Consider the following 8516-nt stretch of genomic DNA (forward strand, 5'->3'; position numbering starts at 1 on the left):
TAGTTGATGCAACAGTACCAAACTCTTTCTTCACCACCTTCTTCTTAAAAGTGGCTTCATCCTCAGCTGCAACATAGTCTTCATCCTCTGAATCTGAATTTCTTTTCTTCCTTGTTTTAGTAGCTGCCTTGAGCAAGTTACTAGGTGTGCTCCTGGTGCCCTCATCATAGCTGCTGGAGGGACTAGTGCCCTCACTCAACTGTCCTTGCTGTTCAGATATGTTCTGGCTGTCACTCTGGTCAGACATCTTGTAGGCAAATTGTTAGCAGACCCTGTGAATAGGTTGTAGATGAGGTAGAGTAGATGAGCATCACAAAGTACAGAGGTTTTGAAAAAAATTGAGTCAAAAGCTTAGTTTTAGTTCTCTACAAAAGTGATCTCGGAGCTACTGAATTGACAAACTCGGTGATACCGAAGCAACACTTGGAACCTAAACTAGTGAACTCGGTTGAACCGAGTCACAGTTTGGTGGCACCGAGATTGCTAGGGTTTCACAGAATCCTGAACTCGGTCACACCGATTTGCACGTTTCGGTCAGACCGAAAAGCGCATGTGCAATGGCCTAAGCCGAATTGGTGAGACCGGTTTCTACATTTCAGTCAGTCCAAGATGAGTTCTACGGAGAGCTAACCCTAAAATTTTGAATCAATCTAGACCTAAGGATGTTTTAGCTGGATAGATTAATCTCATTCGTGGCAAGAAATATGGCATTATCCTTGTTGTCGTGGTTTTGTCACGGCAGATGTCCTCATGAAAGGACTTAGTCGTGGAGCCATCGCTACGGTTTAACTTGAAGGGGTTAAAGCGGACACAAAGACACAGATTTATACTAGTTCGGCCCCTTCCGTGAAGGTAAAAGCCTACGTCTAGTTGTGATGGGATTGATGTGGTCTCTATGACTAGGGAGCGAAATAAGCTTCTCCTAGGCCTCGAATCGTCGTCCTTGAACCGCCCCGGGTCGTCCCCTTATATACATGGGTGACGCCCGTCGGTTCAGAGAGTCCCAATCTCCGGTTCATACACATCCGGGTTGATCTCTCTCTATTCCTAACTTATGATACAAGTTTACATATCGGGCCGGTTTACAGCTATAGGTGCTAAACCGACTACAGGTCTTGGGCCCTTATTCTCATGCCTCTTGGGCTTCTACACTGTTGATCTACTGATGAAGTTAACCCGGCCCAGATAGGCCGGTTTACGTCCAGTAGTAATATCCCCAACATTAGGCCCCAGATTGATTTGAACAGGTTCATGTCAATCCTTGATAAAAATCTTCACCTGCAAATACTTCCTTGAAATTGTTGAACCGCCGTGACGTCACCTTCTCCAGCTGCTGCAAACCAGCATGACGTCTTCATTAATGTCTTTTTTTAAGAGAACCGCAATAATCGAGGCGACAGCTCCGCCTCCCAGATTCGCGGCCCTTGATTCCCGCGCCTGACATAGGTGTCTCGCCTTATAAATAGGACCGAAAGGTCATTTCCTTTCTTCCCTTCGTCCTCTTTCTCTTCGTCTTCCTCGCGCTACTCGCCTCAGAGCTCCGCTGCCGCCGTCGACTTCTGCCTCGTCTCGGGCCGCTGCATCACCCTGAACGCCCCAGAAAAAGCGGCACCTCCTCCGCATCTCCTCGGCTCAAGTAAGCCTTTAGCTCCCCTTGACCTAGATCCGTTCTAGGGTTTCCAGTTTCTTGCCGTGCCCCATGAACTACTCATGTTCCTGCCCGACTTCTAGCTAGTTCCTTGTAACAGCTTGCTCCGATTAGCAGTAGTTTTTAGTATCCGCCTGTAGCCTTGTGCCTATATCCGTAAATCTGACATATTACCTTCAGTTCATGGTATGACGAACTATTCTGTTTTCTTTCTTCTTTTCTGACCTGGCTCCAGATCCTTTATTGTAAAGAAGTCTCGTGAAACTTGTTTCTGCATACTTAACCATTTGCAACCTTTAGTTGCTTTCACTGTTTAGACCAGGCGGTTTAACTTGTCATAGAGAAAAAACCAAACCGGTATACACCATTAGTCCCCTTGTGGAACCGCCAAAACTCCTTAACCAAACTCTGTCATTTCGTAGAATTCCGGTTTAGATGTTCTTGTCTCCGATTCAGTATGGTACACTGGTTCTCTTTTTTGTCCCAACATATTCCTTGAACCGGATATCCTTTCTTTTTTTTAGATGGCCAAGCAAGTGTACGAATGCAACTGGGTGCCTTCCCGGGTCACCGAGACTCAGTTAAACAACCTTGTACTGACAGGCGCTTTAAGCAGCAAGAATGATATCCATTGGAGGGTTCCCGGCAACGAATGTTTACCCACACCTCAGGAGGGAGAAATCGTAGTATTCGCAGATCACTTGGCCCGGGGTTTTAACCCGCCCGGTTCAAAATTTTAACGGGATGTGCTGGCCAATTTTCAACTTCGTCCGCAAGATATAGGCCCCAATTCTGTTACCAATATTTGCCACTTCCAAGTGCTTTGCGAAGCATACTTTCAAGAAGAACCCACGGTTGAATTGTTTAGAGACTGCTTTCATCTAAACCGCCGCACAGAATTCACCGACGGGCCCAACACGGAATTAGGAGGCATGGCGATTCAAAAGAGGAAGGAAGTCACTTATCCTCATGTCAAACTGCACAACCACCCCAAGGAATGGAATCACACCTGGTTTTACTGCCGAGACACTTCACCTGCTAATGAGAATCCTTTGCCTGGTTTTCGTCCTGAGCGACTCAGCAATGCACATCCTTTCCTGCAAAGGTTAACTGCCAGTGAAAGGAGTAAATATGCTCCTCAACTCTCCAAGCTCAGAGCCTTCATGGCCAATGGTCTTACCGGGATCGATCTTGCGCGCTGCTGGATATCATGGAGCATACTGCCCCTCTCCCAGCGCTCCGGTTTAATGTGCGAGTATTCTGGCAGTGTCAATGATCCCCTCAGACACATTAATATTCAGCTCACCAATGATGAGGTCACTGAAGCGGTGAAGAAAATGCTGAATGAACCGGAACATCTCTGTGCCCGAACCGGTCTGCTCCCGTTCTGTGCTACCAACAAGCCACCCTCTGTAAGGCTTCTAACTAATCTTTGCTGAATATATTACTGTTGTCTTGGGCATGACCTTTAACCTCAACTACTTCTTAATCAGGGTGATGACCCATTCTGGAGCAAGAAACTTCCCCAAGAAAAACCAGAGAAGCCCGAGAAACCGGAGAAACCAACCCGGCAAAAGACCAAAGCTGTCAAGAGAACTGTTTATAAAGAAGAACCACTGCCTCTTCTGATCCGGCCGCGGATGATGCTGTGAGTAATCCGGACCCCGAGGCAGAACTTGATTCACTTGGTTTACTTTTCATATGCCTAATTAACGTTGATATTTGTCAGGATGAAGCTGAAGCCAGCATTGCTGATGATGTAGAGGTAATTATTCTCTCCTCTGATTCAAGTCCTTCGCCTTCATTAAAAATCTGTCAGGCAAACCGGAAAATTAAGTTTTCTCATCCCCTTGCTTATTTGGATCCCAAATTTCTTATGAAGACCCAGCAACATGAAGCTCGCCGCACAACTCGGCACAGCGGCCAGGTAGTTACCTCCGCCGGTTTACCAAACAGTCCGGTTCAAAAACGTCATTCAGAGGTCTCTAATTTGCTTGTCAGTGCTTATCCCAAAGCGGGCTGTGTTCGTCAACCCCTTAATCCATCTGACTCTGATTATCAGGTCACTTCCCACTCTTCATCTGGCGAGTCATCAGCCACTCAGCTGCCACCGCTTAAAACGGTGCTTGGGTAAGTCATACACTTCATACTATTTCCAGTGCATCCTTTCATATCATACGCTGTATTTGACTGTTCTTGTGCTTTTCCAGGGCTAAACCGAGGCCAAGTAAAAAGGCTCGTCTGGATAAGATGGTTGACAAAGAGACTGCTCCTGAACTGGATATCACCCCGAATCCTGAAGCGACCATTTGTGAAGATACGCCCAACGTCCCACCATTGCATGATGACATTCTTGTTGCCGAAGATAGACCTATTAATTCCTCCCATCCTGCTGACCAACCTGGAGGCCCGACCCGGATTGAGAAATCCACCAGTCCAATCCGTCCTGCCAGTAAAACGACTGTTCCTGGTCAAACCGGCGATAGCAAGGACGATGGTGTTGTAATCACTGGTTTTGGCCACAGTGAACCGGGTAACCCGGTCGCTTTAGCCAAGCATTTTGCCAAGGAAGAATCCGCCACCATGAGCAAGGGCAAGTGGGATGTTGATCTGGCAACTTATGCCGCTCTGAGCCCTCAAGACCTTCATGCTGGTTATCTGAACCGGCTGTATACTAGCCGTGATTACGAAGCTGGCCTGGTGAAGATGATGAAGGAAAAATTTGAGGTAACCTTCACGTTTCTTTCTACTAGAATATTTCAATTGTTGTTAGCTCTCCTAGCCCCCAAGGGCCGGTTTAACTGTAATATAGTTAAACCGGGACTGTAATCCATAGCACCGCATTAGAACATGTTCGATCAAATAGCCATTAGCCCCCAAGTGCTGAGTTGAATACTTGTATTAAGCTTGGGACTTTGTGATTTCGTTGATAGATGGTGATCAAATATGCATTAGCCCCCAAGTGCTAAGTGTATAACTGGTTATGCACTCGGGACTTATAACTTGATCTTGTGTTGTCGCAGAGCGAAATCAATGATATGCAAGAAAATCTGAAGACGCAGCAAGCAGAAACTTCTAAAGCCAGAGATGAACTGAAGACCGCTTTGACCACAATGGAACAGCTCAAGGAATGGTTCAAGTCTGAGCGGGCCGGCTGGGATACCGACAAGGCCGCTTTAACAAAAAGGGCTGAGAATGCTGAAGCTGCCCTTAAATCGGTAGTGGAGGAGCTGACCAGCGTGAAGCGGCAAGTGCACGCTATGACTGCTGCTATCTTTGGTAAGCCTTTCTTGATTTCTGTAATAACTTGGCCTGCATTATGATAAATCCGGTTTGTGATTGCTTTTGCATTGTCATAGGCACTCGTATTGGTCACTTGGGATCAGATGTGCGGATGAAGTTGAAAGCTGTCTATACTTTAGTGGAGCAGTTGTACACCGGGGCACAGCGAATCATCTCCACCGCATCCCACAACAATCCGGCACCCTCCTTGATCCAAGACACTCTTAGGAGGCTGTCCATGCTTCCCGCCCGGATTGAAGAGCTGAAAAAGTCTGCTACTCGAACCGGTGCCATTAACGTCTTAATCCGGGCTAAGGCATGGGTGCCGGATTTCGATCCTGTGGAGGCAGCTCAAGGCTATCCCAGCTTGAAGGAGGACGGTTCAGAATTCAATGAAAATGATCTAAGAGCGATAAACCGGGCGGTGCGCCCTCTGGCTTGCCAACTAGTTGAAGAGGCAAATCTGTCACACTATCAAGCTCAATACGACGATCAAAACAAACGAGTGGCGGCACCTATCCCTGAAGCAGAGAACCTGATCCCCCAAACCGTAAGCACACCTATGCTCCTGATATTGAACCATCTGCCCTGATCCATGAAGAAGCTGTCTTTCAAGCTTTAATGGGAATAGACTGGACTACTGTTGACTTCCAGCCGGTGGGCAGAGATGAAGAAGCTGAAGCGGCATAGGACGACCCACAGCCATCGGGCCAGGGCGGCGAGCAAGCATGATCCGGAAGCCGGTTTAAATAACTGCTTCATTACTAAAAACAATGATCTTAATTGGGCACCATGTTGCCTTGTAATAGGATAGTCAATACTCTTGCCTTGGATATGCCTTCGTGCATAGATACTGATACCTTTTCGTGATTGATCAAAATTTTCAGTATATATCACCTGCAGTCACAAAATCGTAAATCGCTAAGGTGGTTTGTACCGCCAGTTTGGCTTGTGACGTTCGTATATATATGAGATGAAATATGGAGGTATACCATAAAAATTGTGATACGAGATACCTGCTATTGCTGGGCATAAAGTTGGTTTAACCAATCTTGAAGTGGAGGTTGTATAAACCCTTACCGTCAGAGGAGAGAACAGCTCCTGTATTAGAATGCCGGTTTACAGTGTAAACCGTGCCGGGTCATGACGAGCCCTCTGTTACTCCATAATGGGATGTTAACAGAACAAACCAAACCAGGAAAACAAACTCTAGATTAAAATGAACCGAACTTTGTCAAATGATAGTTCAAACCGGTTTAAAAATATTGTCGGTTTAAGAAACACAACAAAAAAAATCATGAAAGCAAAGGCAATAAAAAACCGTTTTGCAAAAAAGGGGCTTTACTGAGCCGATCAGATGATGTTACCATGGTCGGACACAATCAAGCTCCCTACTAGGTGTAGCTATGATTCAAGTCAGCCAGGTCCCCAACTGAAACCGTGGCATTATGCCGATCAAGTGGCGTGGCAATGGTTCGGGTTCGAACAAGCCCCCAAGTGACTCTATGGCCTTAGGCCGATCAAGAGGCGTGACTGGTTCAGACTTGACCATGTCCCCAAGTGATCTGGTGGCTTGCGCCTATCAAAAGGTGTTGCATTGGTTCGGACACGACCAAGCCCCCAAGTGATATCACAAAACTTTTAAAAAGCAAACTCAAGGGGTAAACCGGAGGCCGCTTTAAGACAGAACAACTCCATGTAACCACGCATGATGTAACAGAACAGATACCCCGCTTTAGCTGAGGCTCCGGTTTATTACTTTATTCATAATATATACACTGTCATAATATGTACATAAGTAGAGCCGATGGCTCAGGTATAATAAGGCCGAAGATGAGCGATGTTCCACGGCCTGTTGGTCTCCTCCTCTGACGTGCGTGAGTCTTTATGCTCTCGAATATCGATCAGATAGTATGACCCGTTGTGCAGATTCTTGCTGACCACAAAAGGTCCCTCCCAAGGCAGGGATAACTTGTGCATATTAGTCTGGTCTTGGATGAGCCGGAGCACCAAATCTCCTTCTTGAAAAGTTCTGGTTCTGACCCGGCGACTATGGTAACGACGAAGATCTTGTTGGTAAATCGCCGAGCGAGCAGCTGCTATGTCCCGCTCTTCATCCAACCGATCCAAAGCGTCCTGCCGTGCCGTTTCGTTGTCCGCTTCAACATAAGCTGCCACACGAGGTGAGTCATGACGGATGTCACTGGGGAGAACCGCCTCCGCTCCATAGACCATGAAGAACGGTGTGTATCCCGTGGATCTGTTAGGCGTAGTATTGATACTCCATAACACAGATGGTAATTCTTCCACCCAACAACCCGGCGTCCTCTGCAAAGGGACCATAAGCCGGGGCTTGATACCTCTTAAAATCTCTTGATTAGCTCTTTCCGCTTGACCATTGGACTATGGGTGTGCTACTGAGGAAACATCTAGCCTTATGTGCTCTCGTTCGCAGAACTCTTTCATGGCACCTTTAGACAAATTGGTACCATTATCTGTGATGATACTGTGTGGAAAGCCAAACCGGAAAATCACCTTTTTGATGAACTGAACCGCCTAGTCGCGTCACACTTGCTAACTGGTTCTGCCTCCACCCACTTTGTAAATTTGTCAACCGCCAGCAGGAGGTGGGTCTTTTTGTCCTTAGACCTTTTAAAAGGTCCGACCATATCCAGCCCCCAAGTCGCAAATGGCCAAGTAATCGGAATCACCCTAAATTCTTGGGCCGGTACATGAGCACGTCTGGAAAACTTTTGGCAACCATCACACCGTCTGACTAGATCTTCCGCATCAGCATGGGCAGTCAACCAATAAAAACCGTGGCGGAATGCTTTAGCCACCAACGATTTTGAACCGGCGTGGTGACCACAATCTCCTTCATGGATCTCACGCAATATTTCATAGCCTTCCTCAGGGGACACGCAGCGTTGAAACGCCCCGGAGACGCTGCAATGATGCAATTCATCATTAATGATAGTCATAGACTTAGATTGCCGGACTATTTGCCGGGCCAACGTCTCATCTTCTGGTAACTTGCCCCGGTTCATGTACGCAAGATAAGGGAGCGTCCAATCTGGAATGACGTGAAGGGCCGCCACCAATTGAGCCTCCGGATCAGGAATAGCCAAATCCGCTTCACCAGGGAGCTTGACTGATGGGTGATACAGTACGTCCAGAAAAACATTGGGTGGAACTGGCTTACGTTGAGAACCCAACCGGCTTAAGGCGTCCGCTGCTTCATTCTTCCGACGGTCCACGTGGTCCACCTGATAGCCCTTGAAATGACCTGCAACAGTATCCACCTCACGACGTTATGCCGCCATAAGCGGGTCCTTAGAATCCCAAGTGCCGGACACTTGTTGCGCCACTAGGTCCAAGTCACCGAAGCACTTAACCCGGCTTAAATTCATCTCCTTAGCCATCCGGAGACCATGGAGCAAGGCTTCATACTCAGCTGCATTGTTAGTACAAGGGAACATTAAGCGAAGAACGTAACAAAACTTGTCACCTCGTGGGGAAGTTAATACGACTCCAGCCCCCGAGCCCTCCAATTTCCTGGATCCATCAAAATGGATGGTCCAATACG

This window comes from Triticum dicoccoides, chromosome 7B, assembly GCF_002162155.2.
Source record: "Triticum dicoccoides isolate Atlit2015 ecotype Zavitan chromosome 7B, WEW_v2.0, whole genome shotgun sequence".
Lineage (NCBI taxonomy): Eukaryota > Viridiplantae > Streptophyta > Magnoliopsida > Poales > Poaceae > Triticum > Triticum dicoccoides.